This window comes from Magnolia sinica, chromosome 18, assembly GCF_029962835.1.
Source record: "Magnolia sinica isolate HGM2019 chromosome 18, MsV1, whole genome shotgun sequence".
NCBI lineage: Eukaryota > Viridiplantae > Streptophyta > Magnoliopsida > Magnoliales > Magnoliaceae > Magnolia > Magnolia sinica.
In genome coordinates, this window is record NC_080590.1 from 21,099,079 (window position 1) to 21,117,244 (window position 18,166).

Consider the following 18,166-nt stretch of genomic DNA (forward strand, 5'->3'; position numbering starts at 1 on the left):
TAGCAGTTGGCGCTGTATTATAATGTAAATGAATTACATTAGACACGTGGAGAATCCACAGATTTCATTGGTGCTATATTATGTCGGTGTATGTGTTAATCTGTAAACCAGGATTTTTAAAATGAGCAATCAATCGTTTTGTCTTAGAGTTAATAGGATTAAGTGCCTCAAAAGTCAACCAAGACGCCATACATAATCTCAAAATAGAGTGAGAGAACTAAGGATGAGAGGAAGGGCCTTACGGCTAGAAGAATAAATCAGAAAAGAAGCCTAAATGACAATAGCCAGCAAACTCTTACCGCTGCAAACCAGATGTTGAAAATCTGAAGAAAAAACTACTTAAAAAAGCTACCAAACCTGAACATCCAGCAGTATCTCCAACCATTCAGCAAAAACAATAAATCCCTCTGAAAAATTCTTCAAAAAATGAATAGAATAAGAATTTTCAGCAATGTCTTCAACCGGACAGTAGAAAAATCAGCAAGGGCTTTAACAGCATATTAAAGAGGCTTCAAATCTAGTAAATCTGCCAGCCTGCAAATCTGCTAGCCTGAATGTACCTCTGAGAATTGTAAGGCCATACGCCAACATATGTGAGCAAATCTGCCAGCCTGCGAGCAAAAATAAACTCAAAAATTATAACAGCTTCAAAAAATGGAAAAAAATGATAAAACTCATCCTTATTTATTACAGCCTACAAGCCAAACATCATACAGAGCAACTAGAAAAAACATGCAAACTAGCAATATGTTGAACCATAGAGTACCAAATTAGTTCAGGATTAGAAAACGAACAAGCCAAATATCATGACATTTCTTGATTGTGCCTCCATTTTATAGCTGAGACTGTTACATGAGAGTAAAATGTTCGCCTATTAGTTTTACTTCCAATTCCTGATTGCTGGTTTTATCGTCTTATATATCCTTATTTATTAAATTCAGCAGGGACCCACTTCAGTATATGTGTGTCATGGTAGAGCATGGAATTGAATTCTCAAAAGTTTTAAACTTTTAATTTATTTTCCTCTTTGCAGGTTCTAGTGAACCTAACAAATGAGAATCCTGATGGCTGTCAGCAAATTCCTGATTGCAGAGGACTGGACACAATGGCTGTCTTGATCATTAGTCACTTCCCATTGTTTAGCGCATGCCTATCTACAAATAATCAAATGAAAGAGAGCAACTCATTCTCTAAAATTGAAAGCAATGATCCTGATAATTAGAATGGCAAACATCTCGTAGATCAAGAACTTCGGTCGGTTTATTAAAACTTGTTTTCAGTACTTAATACTGAAATAGGCCTTTTAAAGTGATTTTTCCTAATTCAGATGATTTGATAAATTTAAAAAAAAAAAAAGAAAAACTGTTTAAACATATGGAAGCCAATTGCTTAGCCATATGGTCGAACCGCTCCCAAATTGGGCGGTGCATTCATCAGAGGGATGATGAATATATACAGTAGTTAAAAGGGGCAAACGAGAGGTTAACCACATTTGGGGAAGGGCAGATGGCAAAAAATATATACATATGACCAATGCGCAGTAAAAAACCCACTACACAAACTCATTGTTCTATCTTCCCAAGGGTGTTGGATCTACAGCTACTGTGTTTGCTGCTGGTTCATGCCCTCTGAGCGGCGCTTTTTGAAATACTTTTGGTTGAAGGCTTCAGCACCATCAGGGTACTTCTCCTTGAGATAGTTCTCCAGGCATTTGAGGTAAGAGAAATCCGCTCTAAAACCATTTGTGGAGACAACAAAAAAGCACCTGGTACCTTGGTATTTGTCGTGCTTACCAACCGTGACATAGTCAATCTTTTCACCCATTTTTGTCGCTTTGTCAGGATGGTGCTGAAAAACATTATCGAGTACCCAGGACTGATCTTCATCCGATAGCCGATCACCGTCATTGTAGCTGGAATTATGCAGAATTCGTTTTGTCGACAACGAAATTGGTTCAACATCATTAAGAATTTTCTCTTCCTCACATGTGAATAGATCCAAGCGTCTTCGAGTGGCAGTGAGAATCCCATTAGCATTCCAACCATCAGGCCCCACAGGTGCAGGTGACTAGGTAGAACAGTTTCTCTGGTTTCTTCGGTCACCCTCACTCGAAGAACCCCATCTAGGAGCTCTGGTCGGTCGATTTGACCAATCGTGTGCACTATTTTCTTTCCAACTGTTGTCATCTGAAGACTTCTCAATAGGGGAAGAACTCCAAACAGGAGATCTTGTTGGTTGATTCAACTCATCTTGTCCTTTGTCTTCATTCCAACCACCAATGTCTGAAGATCTCTCCGTATGGGTACCCTTTGGGCTCTGACTACCCCAGATAGAATTAGATTGACCATGCATCTTGTCCTTATCCCAAACATGTGGTTTGGCAGATGAATCATTTGGTTGGTTCCAACAATTTACATCTTGGGATTTAACATCTTCAACCCTCTCATTTCCTGCATCATTTGATTTCCAACCTCCCCAGGGAGTAGATTGATTAGATTGAATGGGCTGCCTCTTTTGCACTTCCATTCTATTCCAAGAATTAAATCCAGGACACTCCTCTACTGTTGGTCTTTTAGATTCACTTGCCTGTGTTTCCTTTTTATTACTATTCTAGCCACCCCATGCATTAGACTGATCTGACTGTGTCTGGTGCTTTTTCGCATCTCCCATACTATTACTGTCCCAGCCACCGTGAGCATGAGGCTGATCTGCTTGCGTCTGGTGCATCTTTTCCGCATCTCCCACACTATTACCGCCCCAGCCACCCCATGCATTAGATTGATCTGATTGCGTATGGTGCTTCTTTTTCGCATCTCCGATACTAGGTTATCACTGAAATTGTCTTTCAAGGTAAGCTTGATTTCAAGAAGTTTTTCTTGAACTCTATTTTTGGTGGGTTGAATATTATATATCTCACCACATTCATCTGGTGCGTAATGAACGCACTGGTGCTGAAGCCAAGGAAAGTCTATGGATAGACTTGGCTGTGGACCGAAAAGTAAGGAAATAATGTTATTCCCAATAGTAATGGTACTATTAGAAATTACCATTGTATGTCTACTTTGGTCAGTCCAGAAATTGTTGCCGATAATAACATCGTGCTTCATGACATTATGTTGCCAAAAATCATAAAAGTATTCCTTGTTTCCAAGGCGAAACTTTATGTTTTGGGCAAACATAGATGTTTGACTTCAAGCATCAGCAAGTTCCTGTACAAATAGGAGAAATTAATGATGTCGATTACAAGCTAAACACCCAAGATGGTCTTACCATAAGACTATTAAGGCCAAATAGCTTGAGAGCTGGACCTTCAAGAAGATTCTAGCAAGATCTTTTCGATGAAGATTTAAGTAATCCAAATCGAGAAGAAGAATGAAGCAATCTCATCAATTGAGAATGCAAGAATTATAGTTACCCTTAAATGAAGATTTAAGAATAACAAAATCCAAACTTGAAAAAGATTGGGAAACATGTGACCATATAACTCAGTAGTTAACACAACAATTGCATATGTCACTAGTGTGCTAGAATATCCATTAGATTATGGATATGAAATACCTATAGCAATAGTTATCGAAAAGAAAAACTTTGGGAAAGAAGAATGAAATCTCATCAAGATCATGAGCCCAACATAGGCAATATTGATCAAGAGATAAGACTAGATTCAGTTCAGACTAAACCAGTCAATGACAAAGGAGTCTATCTTACATGCAACAAGCTAGCCACTGCAGCAGCAGAAATTTCTGCTTGGGAAAATGCAATGGACATAGCAATTGGTTCGCATTACAATGAATGGGAGAGTGATAGAAAAGTATCTTATCTTGAAAGCAGCTTATTAGGGAATGTCAAACTAGCCTGGCGAGTGTTTAAATTATCAACAAAATATGATCATTTTGTTGTAGCATTTAAAGTAGCCAATGGTGGAGGATCCCTATTTGGAGCCTTTCTCAGGCAAGAGATTTGTGGTATCACAAATCAAGAAAGAGAAAAGGATAAAAACAAGCAAAAAGCATGGCAAATGCTACAAAAGCTTGAAATCTATTCAATGTCGCAATTCGAAGAATATGCAGAGACATTTAGCAGATTATTTTGAATCTATGGAGATACAGAAAACAGGGAAATCCTGAGGTTGTTCTTCACTAAGCTCCCTGGAGGATGGGGTCTGGTCTGGTGGGCAATTATCCACATTATTTCCTCTTGAAAAAAATCAGCGAATTTGTCACTGGAATTCCTAAAGCTCCCTAAAGCCCCACTATGGCATGGGAATATGAAAGGGTTGTTAAACACTTCTAGAGAAGATTTTCTTGCCTACGTTAGAAAAGGAAAAAAAGACAAGAAAATCATATCGACGGGAAAAATTAAGTGTTAAAGTGTAAAAGGGATAGATGAGTGTGACTGAGGGTTGATTGTGACCATATCCAAGCCTCAGAAATTCCAAAAGTATTTATGAAGAAATCACTAGAGTTATTCAAGTGCTTGACAACTTTTTATCAGATACCACCAGGTTTGCTAGTGAGTGTGACTGAGGGTCGATTGTGACCATATCCAAGCCTCAGAAAGTCCAAAAGTATTTGTGAAGAAATCACTAGAGTTGAATTCTACTTGCAGAGTAGTTGAATAAGTGTAGACTTGTAATCAACATTCATTGGAAATTTCACTGTAGAAGTTCTAACAGTTTGGAGAAGAAACTTCAAAGAGTAAGAGAGCTCAATAATAATTCATAGACAGAGATTTGTGAAGAAATCAAGTACAGTCCTAAACATCACCTTATTCCTTCAAAAGCTGATTTCCTGGCATTTTCGTTTCTTTGACTGAATTGTGTAACTTTAATGATCGAAATCGAATTAAGCATGAACATTATTTGTTGAATGGTCTCTTGCTACCCATGTCTCAAAAATAATAAGAAAACCTTTAAATTAATTAGAAACACATTTAAATTGTTTGGGGAATTTTATAGAAAACTAAGAAAATATGATAGTGTATTAATTTAAAGTTTCACTATCATTTCGGATGTTTTGCTTGAGTTTCACAGTCGTTTCGCTCATGTTTAACTTACTCTTGAGAAACGTTTCACAAGAGGTTTGCTTATGTTGCTGATAAAGGAAAAAAAAAAAGAAACAAAAAGAAAAAGAAGTCTGAAATGAGTTTCTCTTATGTTTTACAAATGCATCACAAGTGTTTCAAAGAAATTTTGAAGTGCAAAATTATTACTTTTTCAAAATTGCCTTTCACAAATGTTCCCCAAGGGAATGCATTTCAATTATGACAGAACATTTGAAACGCGAATCTGCCTTTTCTGAAATGCTTTTCAGATGGCCCTAGGGTGTTTCCAGCTACCATGGTCAAGATGAACTATTTCACATATGTAGGTTACAACTACCATCAAGAAACATGTTTTCCTGAATGGTGTGGATCTATTACCAAAGAAATCAATCAGATACCTATCCACATTTCACATAGCCAATTGATATTTAGTGCATTTCAAGGTCACACATTAACTAGATTTTATCATAAAACTACCCCAGGTGCCATTTTTTTAATTCTATATATTTCTTTATTTTTCCTTCTATTTTGAGAAACATGGTGGTGACTCAGCTGAGTCACCCCAACTCCAGTACAACTCATCTCAAGACCAAATGAGTTGGTGCAAGTCTTAAAACCATGCAGACAATGGCTAACCAGCATAAGTCTGAGCCCAACCTCTCACTTATGGAGCCATGAACACAAAGCCCCAGCTAAAGCCAATAGGTACGGATCTCTCATTCTCCACAAGCACATCTTTAGATTTCAACAATACAATGTACAGATCTATGACATGCATACAAGTTCCAATAGAATCAAGCTAGGAAACCTAACTGTACAAACAGATGAATAGATCTAGAAACATACATGCTTCAACAACCCAGTTCCGATTCTACAGGTAGAGAAAGGATCTAATTGAGTCCAAAAGCATGAAAACCAGATCAGACATCAATCAATCACCAAAAACATGCAGAATTACACAATCTGGGTTAAAAAAGAGAACAAAAACCATCCAGCATCCAAGATTGAGAGAGACAGGGGTGAGATCTGATACCAATAGTGGGGATGGTGGTGACGATCTCTCCAAGCTGAAGCTTGTAAAAGATGGTTGTTTTACAGGCAGCATCAAGACCGACCATCAAAATCCTCATCTCCTTCTTTGCGAACAGACGGCTGAACAGCTTCGTAAACGTGAGCCCCATTTTCACCTACAATCCAAAGCTGAAAAAAGCAAAATATAGAGATGATCAGACCAAACAAAAGGAAAGAAAGAGATGGAAGACAGAATATCAGATCTGATTAGATCACTATAAATGAGAAGCAAACGAGAGAGAGAGAGAGAGAGAGAGAGAGAGAGAGAGAGAGAGAGATTAGAAAAAGGGGCACGGGTGATCAAGGGAGAGAGAGGGACGTAGGGGCACAGAGAGAGAGAGAGAGAGAGAGAGAGAGAGAGAGAGAGAGAGAGAGAGAGAGAGAGAGAGAGAAGGGGCATGGGAGATCGAGAGGGAGAGGGAGAGGGAATGGGGTTTTTTTTCTGAGGAGTGGAGGGAAATGAAATGTTTCGTGGGAGGGGGAAAAGAAAAAGGCAGCGTGGATTCCGCATTTTTACATGCTACGGTCATGCTACGGTTTTAGACCGTAGCTAAAAGCCATGTGGACCGTAGCTATTATACCATTCTTTGTAGCCCCCTCCGCGTTCGCACGTCTAACGGTCCTGGACGAACGGTCTTGTCAAGGGCTTTATGGGGTCCATCATGATGCATTTGATATATCCACTCCGTCCATTAATTTTGTAATTTTTTTATAAGGAATGACACTAACATCTAGGCAAATTGAAGTTCAATTGAACCACACCATCAATCAATGGTAAGTATTAATCTCCACTGTTTCCTACTGTGTGGTCCACTTGAGCATTCGATCTATTTCATTTTTTGGACTCTTGCCCTGAAATTCTCTTTCAAAATAGATAGATGTATTAGATGGAGCACACACATTTTAATGGGCCTCGTAGAGTCCCTTATGGGGCTATCACAGGCTAATTGAATGTTTAGAAGTGATCCCTTTTAGCTACGGTTTACGGATCTTTCAGCTACGGTTTTAAGCCGTAGCAAATTAGCTACGGTCTATATCCGTAGCTAAAAACCAAAATACGGCCCTGTCCAGAGAATGAGACAGATCCAAGTCTTTGGTGGGCCGTAATGTTGGGTTTTTGTATCCAGATGATGATATCCGAGGATCTTCGAAGATTTGACGGTTAGATCTCTTCATAATCTGGTTTAATTGATTATTTAGGGTATGGGGCTGATTATATGAAATCTGATAGTTAACTTTGCATTGGATGACCAATCATGACACATTAGAGTTGTCTAATTGGACATCATGGACTCATGAGCGGTTGATTCTACCTAATAGGGTGCCTCAGTATGTGATTTTGAAGTCCTCTTGTTGTCCCTCATCAATCTCATGATTGTAATCCTAAAATTGATCGTCGGCACATTTAACATTTCCTATACTAGTTTAGGAATCTCTGACAATTGCATTTACAATCTGATGGTTAACTTACTCAATTAAGCGACTGTTCATCCCATCAAGGTTGTGGATCTGAGGTACAGTGATTTGTCCATGGTTTTGACGATCGGATCCATCATTGTATGATGTGAGGCCTACATCCAATGATTCATCTCGAAGTTCATAGCTGACCTTCAATTCCAATGGTTGGATCATTCTACATTTGGAACTTTAGAGGCTAAAGGGTTCTAGGGATCCCAGAGAGCACTCGGGTGTTTTGATTTGAGCTTAGGTGCACCTAATTTAAAGTCTATTTGTAAGGATCACACGATTTAGTGTCAATTGATAAACAGTGGATCTGATGATTTAGATTTCCAAATGAATAATTGGATGATCTATCCAGGGTATGGAACTTTGAAAATAGATCCCTACATCAATGTGGAGGTCCGTCTCGAATAACAAGAGAAGAATTTAGACTGGAATGAATGTGAATGTGCGAGTAAGTTAGGTTACATGGTACACCCCGAGTATTGAAAAGTACGGGGTGTTACACAGGTGCTCTCCTAGTTCGATACTCCTATAAGTGATATCAAACGCCCCAATATGGAGCCATAAAACTGGGTGAATGAGTGTATCCAGCGTCAACAACATAATAATTTCCTACACATTTGAATCAATGTTCCATTAAGTGGACAATCAAAGAATTCATAACTATGAAATAGATTGGCAATCTTCGCACAGATAACCAGTACCATGTGGGACAAGCAAGGGATCATCTGATCGGGTCAATGCGTTGTGTGACACCCTTACATTCAAAGCAGAACCCTCCCAACTGGCCAATACGTATATAAAATTCATATCAAATGAGCATGCCACCAGTACGTTTTGGGGGAGGACCCCTTTCCAATTGTGGAAACTCGCATGGTCGACTGCGAGCACATGAGTTAAAATGTGTGTACCATCAATTGCACCGACATAATCCTAAATGCATTAAATCAAATGTCATTTAGGCTAAAGGTGTGAATGCAAGGAAGTGAAAAATAGATATATAGAAATCTGACCCAAAGGAAAATACCTAAAAGTAAGCAACACAATTTACATTTGTCTGGATCTCATAGGGTGTCTCTGGTCCGGCCTGTTTAATGAAATTAGGGTACATTGATATAAGTGCATCTAGTACACAGTGAAAGTGGTGACTCACGATTTCACCTGATCGAATGAAACTGTGACCTATGACCCGATTCTGAACATTGTGCCCCAACGTGTGTAAGAAAGTACAGTGGGCCTTACAAGGATTTTAATGATGGTATTGTAAGTCCCATATCCTAGACCGTACCATTCCGTAGACTTCCGCGGTCTTCCCAGTCGAATTTCGGCAACCTTCGATCCTTAACTGGCATTTGCACACGACCCTGATTCACATGCCGTCAACCCGAGTCGACTCAACCCAAGACTTGTACCCTAGCGACCGCGCCGTCGATACGGTTCCGATGTCACGACTCGTGTACCGAGGCGATACCCAAGCCAGGAGATGTGGGGCCACGTTCGGTTCGAGAAAAATGTCGCGCGTTGCAAAACCCAAGCGAATCTCTACAACATGTCAAATCAATCCCATCAATCAATCCCATCAAGGGTCAAGTACATGTCAAATACACATCACCTTTCACCATTTCCCAAGAAAGCCCCAAAAGTCAAAAAGTTCTTACAAGCCCATACCTTTCTTACACCATTAGCCACAAAAGTCAAAAATTTCCTTACACCCATCACTCATCACATCCATCACTCCATCACCCATCACTCTCTCTCTCTCTCCCTTTACAAGTCTCTCTCTCATTTTCAAACTCATTCCCAAGCAAGAGAGAAAACACCATACGTATGAGCCTTTCCAAGCATTCCTAAGCATCAAAGGTGGCCCACTTTCCCACCCTCTCATCTCCCATCTCAACCATCCAAACCTCATCTCCTCCGTTGGAATCGAAGCTAAGGAGCTAAGGAAGCCAAGGGAGCAAGAAGATCAAGCGGTGGGTGCTTTGATAGGGTAGTTTTAATGTTTTTAAGATGGGCCAAGTGAGGCCAACCGATCAATGGTTTGGATCTCACTTTGGACCCTAAGATGTGGCCGATGGCCCACTTGGATCATCATGATCATTCCATGATGGGGCCATTCTCCATGGACCCCATCATGATGTTTATTTTCCTTGCATACTTAGGGTCATTTAGACCGTCTATTTTAGTGGAGAAGGGATCTCCACCGTTGGATTTCGATTTAATGGGCCCACATGTAATGGCCACTTAATTTATGTTGTAGATCATTGAAAGGAGGGCCCATAGTGCCGGGGTCCCTCCATCATGCGTGTCCCACTCTTTTTTTCTCTCTCTCCCTCCCTTTTTATGTTTTCTTTAGTGATGATGATGTGGTTGTATGGCCCACTCGGTTGGACCCCACCATGAAGTATGTATTTTGTCTAAGCCGTCTATAAGTGGGACCCACTTCATGTGTGTTGTACCCACACCATCCATCATTGGTGGCCCACCTGAGCAGGCCCACCTTGCACGGCCAGACCGTCTAGCATCCCTGGACGCTGGACGTGGATTGGTAAACACAAATATTAGCTTGGTTCACAAGCTTCTTCGATGGGTTGTTTGTGTAGGCTCCACCTTGATGCAGTTATTCAATCCACGCCGTCCATTCCCTTCTCAACCTCATTTCAGGCGTTGAACCGAAAAACAGAGTCAATCCGAGGTTCTGGCAGGCCATACCATATCAAATGGTGGTTTTCACCATTTAAACCTTCCCTGATATTTTTATATGCCGAAATATACCTAATATTGGGCTTGTTTTGCTTGTCTTGAGCCATGGAGGGCCATTGGACGGAGTGGATTCTCAAGATGTGGACCCCACCTGTGAAAACCACAAGAAAGCTTGAAATCAATATATATATTACACAGCAGCCGACGCTGCTGGGTCAAAAGGCAGTAGGCGCTGCCTGCGTAGCAGCGGGCGGACGGCGGACGAACAGCGACCCACGGCTCTAGCCGTGGGCCCCACCTTAATGTTTATTTGTCATCCAACCCATTCACGAGGTGGGCCACTCCCAGCAGTGGGCCCCCTCCAAATTTCAGCTCCATCCACAGCTCCGGTGGCCCACAATGTAGGAAAAAGTAATATTTAATTTCTGCCATTGAAACTATTTTGTGGGCCACAGAAGTTTTGGATCAAGATGAAATTTGTGTTTTTTCTTCACTCAGGTCCGTGTGACCTTGTCAACAGGTTGGATGGTGGGAAAATATTATGGTGGGCCACACACATGGAACCCACCATTATTGCATGTGTTGCAACACCGTCCACGGCTGTGGACGGTGGAACCCACCATGATGTATCAGTTTTATTCACACCGTCCAGCAGACGGTGGAGCCCACGGTGATGCATGTGTTTTATGCACACTGTCCAATGACAGTGGGACCCACCATGATGCATGTGCTGCATCCCATCCACCCAACCATTTTAAAGGCTCATTTTATATCAGGGGTTGGGGAATGAGCCAGATCCATAGTCCAAGTGGACCTCACCTTGGCATGTTGTAAGGCCCATTAGATGTATTTGTGACCCATGGGTTAAGGCCCATTTGATGTATTAGGGGCCCATGGGTTAAGGCCCATTAAGATGTATTGGGGCCTATGGGTTGAGGCCCATTTGATGTACATATAAGGCCCAATTGGTGTGGCCAGATTAGGCCCATTTGATGCATTCTAAGGCCCACGGGTTATGGCCCATTGCAATGTACATAAGGCCCATTGGTGCGGCCCATTGATGTGGCCCACTTGATGAATATAAGGCCCATGTGATTTGGCCCATTTGATGTATTTAAGGCCCAATGGGACGTACCTAAGGTCCATTGCAATGTGTGATCCCAACATGGTTTATGTAATGATGTTTATGACAGTCGTGCCTTGGGAGCAATGTTGGTTTGACGTCCACATTGCACGTTTAAATGTTAGTTAAACGTCCACATTACGACTCTCCCTAGGGCCCATTGATAGGCCTGTACTCGTTGTGTGTAGGCCGTCTAGGCCATCTGCGTTGTAAGGATAATGCATTACTTCATAACATGATTAGTATAGTTCCATGATTCATGATCATACGCATCATATGTATGCTTGATATGAGAAATGACTGATCATAGCATATGCCTTCGGGCAGATTGTTTAGGGGCTCCTGGATAGGCGGTGTTGCCCTACATGAGCGCACGACACGCGCAGGATTTCTGCATGACTGGATAGTGTGATTCATGCATTCGCATTGTGTGACATGGTTACCGTACGCCCTAGCGACATCAGGGTCGTAGCCTCTACAGGCGTATCGTGGTTGGCAGGATTGGATACCGAAAATCTTGTTCTACATGGGGTGCTATAGATATCCCTGGGTGAAAGTTCCTAAACCCTTATGGTACCAAGAGGTTGCTCCAACGTCTAGACCGAGTGGGTGCATGAGCGCCAAATGCCGACTACCAGAAGGCCGCGCTTTGCACTGTGTTGTGGTTGGTTGGAAGGGGGTGCGGCCTTACTCGCCAGAGAGGAGGGGGTAAAGGTAGGCTGAGTTTGACCAGCTCAAGGAATGAGTCCCCTATCGACGAGCCGAGCCCGATATCGGCAGGCGGATAGTGAGGTCTCTTCCACTCACCTTATTGTGCGCGATGAGGCGGCAATTTGGCTTGCAGTGTACTAGACCCTGGTGATATTCCAGAGTTGAGCTGTATTGATATGTGGACTTAGATGAGAATTTGTATGCTTGAGTTGCATTCCACACCGCATGGCCTTGATATGGCCGACATCATCCATGCCTCGCATTGCATAGCTTTAGTACCGCTCATGTCATTCATGAATTTATTAGCATATTCTGCATTACTCTGCATAACTACTACCTTATACACACACTTACACCACCCTCTAAGCTTTCCATAAGCTTATGCACGACCGTTACTGTAGGTGACGTTGGACCGCAGCTGCGCTAAGGCCTTGGGCACGTGGCAGATCATTTTAGAGTTTTTGTTCATCATCATTGTATTTTCCTTTATGCTCATTGTACTTTTAAAGTTTTTGATCATAGTGGAAATGTGATGGAGTTTTTGGTTGTTGTTTGTGGGTTATGCCTTTGGTTATGCTTATTATGAATCAAACTAATGTTGAAAATCCTCCTTATAGCATCCCAGGATCAGAACCTGGTGAATGGGCGCTGGGAGCCAAGAATGGGGTTCTACGAAGGCTGTCGGCGCCGGATTCGGCGATCGAGAATTTTGTGAGCCCGGTTTCCGAGTTTGGGGCGTGACAGAAGTTGGTATCAGAGCATAACTCGAGAATAACCAAGAACAACATTACATGTTTGCTATGAATGATTTAAGTCCTAAATACGGATAACCTAGCGATCTTTTATTAACGACCCTTAACGTGCGTGCCTTCACGAGCCTTTAAGTTGATAGGCACCTTCGCTCTTTCCTGTAGGACATGCCGCGCAGGAGAATGACCCGATCGACTCCCGCATCACCACCTGAGACTCCAGCTCCACCACCTGCGGCTCCCGCCCTACCACCTACGATCCCTGCTCCACCACCAGAGATTCCCACTGCCCATCCTATGGATGTAGCTCCTCCACCAAAGACTGGTGCAAATCCGATCGTATCCGTGAGTGCTTCCCAGTTACAGCAGATGTTGCAGGTTGTGACGGTCGCACTTCAGGGGCAGAGCAGACACCCTGTTGTTTCACCAGTGCAGGTAGAGCAGGAGCGCGCGAGTGTCCTCCTTCGTGAGTTTCGACGACTCGATCCCCCGCATTTCCAGGGTGAGCCAGACCCGGCGGTAGCTGAGAGATGGCGCGCCGATGTGGAGAAGATATTTGAGACGATGGGATGCACGACTGAGCGGCGAGTCCGATTAGCCGTATTTCTCCTCCATGGTGAGGCTGAGCACTGGTGGACGTCAGTCTCCCGAGCAGCGGGCGCTGATTTTGTATGGACTTGGGAGGATTTTGTAGATCGGTTTGACCGACAGTATTTTTCTGATCACATCCGACGGCAGCGAGCATTGGAGTTCGAGGCCTTGGTGCAAGGTGATATGACAGTGGCTCAGTATGCCACTCATTTTGTAGCACTGTCCCGATTTACACCATACTTAGTGGATGATGAGGAGCGGAGAGCCCGCCGATTTAAGGGTGGCTTGCGTTGCGGTCTTCGAGGCCGTGTTATTAGGCATGAGCTCCGGACTTTCGAGGGAGTGGTAAGGAAGGTCCAGATTTTTTAGGCTGAGTGGGACGGTTCTCAGTCTGATCGCGGTCAAAGGAGAGACCAGAAGAGGCAGGCTCTTTCGTTGACTCCCAGCGCGTCGACCACGCGGTAGAGGCTCACAGTCGCCCGGCCTTCCGAGTGCAGAACACCTCTAGCACCACCTCCGAGGTAGTTCACCAAGCACTTGTTTTAGGTGCGGTGTGACAGGGCACCGTATGTGGGAGTGTCCCAACCCCCAGCAGCAGTCGAGAGGTCCACAGCAGCTTTCACTACAGCAGCAGCAGAGGCCCCCACAACAGCCGACAACAACCCCCACCACCGAGGCCACCTCGGCGGCATCGCCACCTCCGAGACCGTAGTAGCAGAGGCGGATTTGACCGCCTCGGCGATAGCAGATGTTGAGGGTCAAATATTACATATTAGACCGCGATTTTTGCTTGGAATTACGAGCATGATACCGTTTAACGCCCGATCTTAACCGTGTTTGTGATACAGGGTGTAATTGCGAGCATATGACCGAAAAGGATGCTAAAAGCATAGAATTAATGCTCAGAATTCATGAAGGCAAGGGACAGATTCCATGGGACCAAAATCAACGGATTTACACGCCAGGGATCTGAGAAGATCAAGCCGTTCATGTTAAAAAGGCCTGAAATTGGTCCATAATGCAAGATCATAAGGTTCCCGCCATCAGATTGACACGAGACTTCATACATGGGATGTGAGCCATAAATCAACCGTACATATTAAATTTAAACCATTGAAGATCTCGGGAAGTGGGCCAACGGACAGATCAGCCCATAGATCTGTGAATAGGGGCCCACCTGATATCTGAATCTACCTCAATGTTGGTCTCAACTCATTAAATGAGCTGACAAAGCAGATGAGTGGAGCGGATTTCTTATGAGCATCAACGTGGGACCCACTTTGAGGAGTGGGGGTGCATACTAGCTGTGCACTTTCAGTGCACCGAACCGATGGAATCGGTCAGCAGACGCTGACGCGATTTTCGTTTTCAAAACAGAGACAGCGTTCGCTGTTCGCAACAAGGAGTTGCGCTCAACTCCTGGTGGGCCACCATCATCATGACTTTCGATGATCCACACCGTTCATTAGATTCATGAGGCGAAACCGATCGTTCCCTTATCTACAGACAGAATTCTGCAGTTATTTGGTGTCCTTGAAGGATCCAAACGGAAGATGGACGGCGAACTGAATAAGTCCGTGGGCCGCATCAAAAGGAAACAAAACCACTCATGTCCGTCTGGTTTTTCAAGAGCAATGTAATGAACGGAGTGGATTTGGCAAAAGAGCAGTGAAGTGGGACCCACCATGTACACAGCGTAAGATTTACGTAGGCGTCCGTCCGGAGAAAACCGAAATTTTCGGGTTGTTATGCATCCATCAAGAGGATCGGATAGCCAATCCGAACCGACCCTATCCACGGTGGCAGACGCGACGATCGGAACGAACGGCGTCCTGATTGTCATTCCAAACGCAACCCTTTACGCGTTTCTCGCTGCGAGAAACAGAGCCAGCTATTTGCATTAGATCCAGCTTCTGCCGACTTCCTATCCCTATAAAAAAAAAGAGAAAAGAATGTGAGAAGGTGGATCCCACGGCAGTGAATAAGAAGGACGGCTGGAAGGAGCTACACCTACGGCTAGAGAGAGAGACAGAGAGGGAGACAGGGAGAGAGAATTTTTATGTTTTGCTATTTTTCGCTCTTTGCTGTTGAGAGATCTAGTCCATCCATGTGTAGCTAAACCTCTTAGCTAGGGCTAAGAGGTGAAGCTTGTGGCGTGATGGGAGCTTCTACAGGTTTGATTTAAACTGAATTGATTGACTCTAGTTTGATTTAAGAAATTCTTTTAGTCATTAATGGTTTGTTGTGATTTAAATTACAGTAAATCTGTGATGGCTTGAATAATTTTTTTCCTTTTATTTTGATGTTCGGAACTCTGTTATTCGCCATCGTCTCATAGACATGGTTGGATGATGGAATCCTTCCTAACACTCATACATCTTTTAGTTGGTTATGGATTGGACTAAGTTCTGTTGTTTATCTTGTCTCTTAGGCATGGATTTGTGATGAAATCATACCTAATTCTTATACCTTTCATCTCTTAAAAACTATATCAAGTAAGTTCAGTATAATATCCATGAAGCAGGCATAAAATCTCCCTGATCTCTACAAGTGGATCCTCTGAATCCCTAGTTCTCTTTCTCTGAATTCTTTAAGTTTAGATTAATATTTCACCATTATTCCTCAAATCACAATTGGTTTAGATTTCATCTTAGCCTAGTTCTAGATCTGGTTATTTTCAGATAACGTACAGGTTTCAGTCCCTGTGGATTCGACCTCGGTCTTACCGAGTTTATTACTACATCACAACCTTGCACTTGGGGTGTGAACAAGTTTTATGTGCCGTTGCGGGGGATTGACGGCTACGTTTCCTGAAGTTAACTGGTTTTAGGATTAGTTTAAGATTAGGACTTTTCTGATTTTTAGGATTTATTTTTAGAATTTTCTAATTCCAGGTTTTTCTTTAATTTTTAGAAATTTTCTATTTAAAATAACTTTCTATTTTTAGATAGTTTTCCTTTTTTTTAGAAACTAACCCAACTTTCTTATTTTGTAGGATTAGAAATTTCTAATTCGGTACGCTCTTTCTAAATTTCTACTTTCTAATTTAGGAATTCTTCCTTGTTTCTTTTTATATTTCTCTTCTTAGGAATTTTATAGGCTTGCTATTCTTAGAAACTAACTTGTTTTGTTCTATTTTGCAGGTTTCAATTTAGGGACTCCAATTTGGTAACTTCCTTCCAACTCTCTTTTTCTTTTTAGATTTTTATTTTCCTTCTTAGAATTAGGTTTAGAATTTGATTGAGGGCTGCGAGTGTTTCATGCCCAAGTGGGCTCGTGACAACACTCGATTTCTCTTGACTGAAGGAGGATTAGTTGAGGGGTTAACTGTCCATTGTAGGACTAGACACCACTCGAAATCCCCTGAGTTAATTGAAGATATGGCTGGAAATCAACCTCTTCTACTCCAACCTAGGGTAGAAGATCTCCAGGATGAGAATGAAGTGCATCAAGCACCCCCGCCTTGTACCTTACGAGATTACTTACAACCGGCGTGGGTGAGTACGCCCTCATGCATGGTTTTTTCCGAGAATGCAGGACACATGAATATCAAGCCAGGGGTGATCCAACTCCTCCCTAAATTTCATGGGCTTGAGTCATAGAATCCTTACTTACATTTAAAAGAATTTGACGAGATCATAGCTACCTTATACTTTCCTAACGTGTCTGATGACACGGTCAGGTTGAAACTCTTTCCCTTTTCTTTGAAAGAGAAAGCCAAGACGTGGTTACATTCACTACGTCCTCGATCAATTGGCAGATGGAATGACATGAAAGGGAGTTCATTAAGAAGTTTTTCCCATACCATAAGACGAACACCCTAAGAAAGTCGATCATGAACTTCGCCCAAAGGGAAGATGAAACATTCTTCCAATGTTGGGAGCGATTCAAGGATCTTGTCGATTCATGCCCACAACATGGTTTTGAAACGTGGCGCATCACGAACTTTTTCTATGGTGTACTCTCCCATGCGCTAATTAGTCGAGACGATGTGTAATGGGGAGTTTATGAATAAAGGAGTCGATGAAGTATGGGATTACTTTGATAAACTTGCTCAGAACACACAAACATGGGACATCTCCCCTAGACCTAGTACTACGTCTAGGCCGACTCATTCCAAGGAAAGGGGTGGAATGTATCTCCTGAGAGAAGACGATGATATTAATGCTAAGGTAGCTAATCTCACTAGGAAACTCGAGGCCATGGAATTTAAGAAGGATAAGGCTAAGGAAATTGTTTGTAGCATCTGTGGTTGCAACATTCATACTACTGAAAACTGTCTAACTATCTCTGCCTTTCAAGAGGTATTAAATGAGCAATCCAATGCTGTAAGCAATTACCAAAGACCTTTCAGTGGGCCCACCTCTAACACATACAATCCTGGCTGGAGAAATCATCCCAACTTCAGTTGGAGGAATGGACAAACCGCTACACCTCAAGGTTACCTAAATCAAAATCCAACTCAAGAGAAACCTCAAGAGGATTCGGTTCTGAAACATTTTCAAAAGCAAGAGCTTTTCAATCAGGGTATGCTACAGGCCTTCCAAGACCTTACAAAAGCAATACAAGGACTTAAGGCTGAAAATACGATTGGGAACAAGGGGAGCTTCCCAGCTCAACCTCTTCCCAATCCTAAATCGCAATATGAAGTTAGCGACCCAAGCTCTTCAAATCAGATGGAGCAAGCTAAATCCATCACCACTCTTAGGAG

At 42.6% G+C, this 18,166-nt stretch overlaps 1 non-coding gene across 1 annotated transcript; it reads right to left on the reverse strand.

The window, feature by feature from the left end:
- Positions 1 to 17,272: 17,272 nt before the first annotated feature.
- Positions 17,273 to 17,379, reverse strand: LOC131234188 (small nucleolar RNA R71). The gene has a single exon (XR_009165596.1). It is a non-coding gene; the product is annotated as a small nucleolar RNA R71 (small nucleolar RNA).
- Positions 17,380 to 18,166: the final 787 nt, after the last annotated feature.